Below are 4,164 nucleotides of genomic sequence, written 5' to 3'. Positions count from 1 at the left end.
CAAGAGGAGTTGGTCGTGGACGAAGGGGAGCACAAACTAGATTTAGACAAACAGAAAGGGGTGTTGCTTAACAACTGAAAATAATTCCTTAAATTTCGTTTCTAACATTTTAGGATTTAAACTTCTCTAATGGATTTACTTTAGAACTAAGGTCTCGACTCCGTATTACAAAAAAAATCTTTAAACAAGAAAATTGGAATGTATGAGTTTACTGGAAAGCTGACAGATAATTTGCAGAAATTCAAAGATGGATAAAAACAATCAAACCGACTTCAACACAAAGTGAGCGAGTGTTTTAACTCTTAGGAAACTTTTTAATTAAGCAGCGATCATCTGTCTCTTAAGGATAAAGTATTAATGCCTTATGCTTCCTCAAATGCTATTTTTTGAAATATATGAAAAATTGTTTAATTTTTTGGGTTATAAAATGAAAATATAGTTTTTTTTCAATATTTTATTTACACCACATATGATCTTTATCACCACTTTGAAAATATAGTTTTAAAATAGTTTTTAAAAAATTCACCAAGAATAACTGAAAAAAATTTCCGGTTCCCGAGAATGAAAAAAATGTCTGGGAATGAAATCCTCTAGTAACAACCCGCCCTCATATCACGTAGGGTGCATGATTGATTATGCACATGCACTACGTGGTCAGCTTGCAGCTGTATCAGCTAGATAAATACAAAGTGCACTAAGAAGATTCTCTAGATCTAGGCTCTAACTATGATCTAACCTTTGAAAGCGAAGTTTACAGTAATATACATCTGATTTGAGAATTCCATGTTCGACAAAGCAATTCTATCATAGCAGTCTGTGCCTAAGACGTGAAGACGAACGCTACTACTGCCGAAGTTTGACACGGCTTTGCTCGAAAGCTTTGGACTGAAAACAAGAATGATAAGTTGTATCATTTACCTCTACATTGTTTTCAAACTAAGTGTGACCTATTGGTATCTAAGGCTGTAACTGAACCAGTGCGAATTTTAAAATATACCTTTCAAGGAAACTAAACAAGAGAAAATCTTATGTTGATAACCTTGAAAAGCCTTTGCCCCAGTGAAGAGAGCATTACTGCAAGAATATAGATAAGGTTAGAAATATAATGCTGAATGTGCGAAACAAGCCTTAGCCATTAATACAGCCAAAGAAAAGGCTGCCACACTGGCTAGATAAAAGAAGAACTATAGCAAAGGTATCACCAAAAGCCAGGAAATGTCGAGAAATAGTTCTAAGAAAAGCTACGAGAAGGATAGGTCTAGAGCTCAGTCACTCTCGAGACTTAGTACCAAGAAAAGTTACTAGAAGGATAGGTCTAGAGACAAGTCACTCTCGAGACTTAGTACTAAAAAAATGCCATGAAAAAAGTGTAAAAAAATTAGGAACCAGGAATGGAAGCACTAAAAAGTAAGGAAACAAGGTAGGAATGGGCGGGTATCATTACAAAATTGGTGGTTTTTGACGCAGTGAAACCTTAAAATGGGCGTGGCCATCCTTCCGTCGATTGCACTTTAATCCAATTATAGACTTGAATTGAGTTTTGTCAGCAGCTAATCCTTTCTAAACACTAAACAAATTTAAAAAAAATAAAAATCAGTGGTTTTGATGCTATTCTTTTGGCACACGCCTTACCAGTCAGATAGCTATAATGTCTCTCATAAGCAAAGTATGACTATTGGAGTCTCCTGTCTCACTTCCGACATCAAACACCCACTTTATGACGTTATGCATTTCGAATTTTATTGCATACATGTATCTGTACTTGGTTGCTGAAACAAAGTTTATAACAGAGAAATTAGCTACACGCAGATTTCATTTAGTTTGAACATTTACCAAGTTATAAAAAGTACACGAAGTAGGAATGGGCGGAACGATGGCCACACCAACTTTGAGGTTGCACCATGTCAAAAACCACAAAGTGTTGTAATGTTGTCCCACCCATTCCTACATTGTTTCCTTAATTTTTGATGCTCCCATTCCTACTTTCTAATTTTTTTACACATGTTTTATGTACTGGCTAATTGTTAAATGTCAAAAATGATTTTCTCAAATATTCAGAGTACTTTAAAGTTTTAGGCCTGTTTCACTTATAAACTCATTTAACAGAACATTAGTCTGTAAATATTAAGGCGAACGTCTGTTTGCGAGATCATGGCTTTATATTATGGTGATTTGCATAGAATTATTTATCAAAACCTCCAAATCATCCATAACCTCTAAATCCTCTGTAATCAGTTTTGAATTTTAAAGATTATCTTCTGTATTTACTTCAGCTTTAGTTTTAACGCGTGTACAACCTTGAACACTAACAGGTGAGAAGTAAACAACATGTAGAAAAAAGGAAAGATAACAGAAATGTAATAATGGGAGGATAATACATAACAAAATCATAACAGACTGACTAGAAATTTGACAACTGATGCACTCACAAAATCATATCGTCAAATTGTAAACTCCATCCTTTTTACGGATCTAGCTGCTGATTACACGCCAAAATCTCCAGTCAGACAGAATAAAACATACTCCCCTCAAACCTCTTCATAATCTCCACATTGAAAGAATTTGAAAAATTCAACCAGGTATCTTGTTTCTCATCATTTAATGTACTCTATTGATAAAGTGATCATTACAAACTGTTATCTTCACATTTAAATAGTAGGCCATTTGTTTACATATGATGCCTATAAATATTATGAGATATTGTTATTTTGAGGTTGAAAAGAGTAGTTTACCCAAAAAGATGCTTAAATCAGCAGATTAGGAATAAAAATACTTCAAAAGTGTGGACATTACAAGTTGTATTTCACTTAATTAACGAGTAGGAAAAAGAAATGTAACATTTTGCTGATAATTACATATTGAGATAAAACTAAATGTACATTAGGTAGTGAGTGTTTTATCTGTTATAAGCTTTTATCATATATTTTTCTCGATCAAACGTATCATTACAGAACATATAATTTCGTCTATTTAGCTATTGCTCATAAGTAAAAATATTCTATGTATGTTCTGCTTGTCTGAATGTTGCCCAGTGGTTAGCATGTCGGACTGTAGATCTTGGATTCCGTGGATGGCGTCTCGTTACTGTAAAAAAAATAAAATAAACAGAAAAATTGCTCTGCGTATTTTGGGGCCGTGGGTACGTTGTAAGAGTGACGGTCAAATGTTACCCTCGAGTCTATTACTTCAAAATTAGCGCAGATAGCCCTGCGTAGTTTCACGCAATAATCAACAAACACACAAAAATATGTTCTGCTTTCAAACACAGACGAAACGTACAGAAGAAAATATAGATAATTTCTTCTAGTTCTTTTTATGAAATCTTTTATTTCAATTTGGAGAAAATGATACATAACGAAATCAATACATATCACTTAGCAACCGAGCTAGTACGAAGTTATCTTTTTAGCATAAATTTTACTAAGAGCCGGTAATTTTTAACTTCTGGGAAGAGTCCTTAGAATATCACCACTGGAGGGTGAAGAAACAGCTTTTTTTATGAAGCACTTGAAAACTTTTCATTTTTAGCGATCCACACTTGATGACAACCTCTTCTTTTCAGCAAACTAAAAAGGCGTGAACTGGATTTTTCTCTTTCTCTGTAGATACAATATATCACCAAAGATAATTAAATCTTTACTTCTAAGAATAATCAAAAAATTTACAGTAGACAATATTGGGAGCGTCATTTTGTTAATACTGTTCAAAACATGACGATGTATATTTATAAAGATATATTTATTGCTAAAGAAAACAGACGTCTTCGCTATTTTCAAAAACACACTTCTTTAGAGTTTGTGTAATACGAAAAAGTTAATTCAAGAATGTTGCCAGAATAACCTTTGATTATAATTAGAAAATTAAAGTTATTTCAAATGACATATATCCAATTTTATCAAAACCTTTCGGAAAATAAATAAATTTATCAATATCACCCAAGCCAATAAATCTATAAATAATATATGTGATTTTATTTAAATAAGCAATAATGATAGAAAAAAATATTAAATGAATGTATAATAATATAATGTATTAAACTTACTTTAGTCATTCCACCATATTCTGTAACCACCACCTGGAAAGCCGCCACCACCACCACCTCCTCCATAGTTCAATGAAAGCGGCAGAGCAATGATGCCATTACCAATTAATCCTAGACCTCCA

Source organism: Limulus polyphemus, unplaced genomic scaffold (genome assembly GCF_000517525.1).
Source record: "Limulus polyphemus unplaced genomic scaffold, Limulus_polyphemus-2.1.2 Scaffold112, whole genome shotgun sequence".
Classification (NCBI taxonomy): Eukaryota; Metazoa; Arthropoda; class Merostomata; order Xiphosura; family Limulidae; genus Limulus; species Limulus polyphemus.
Note: the sequence above shows the minus strand (reverse complement) of the source record.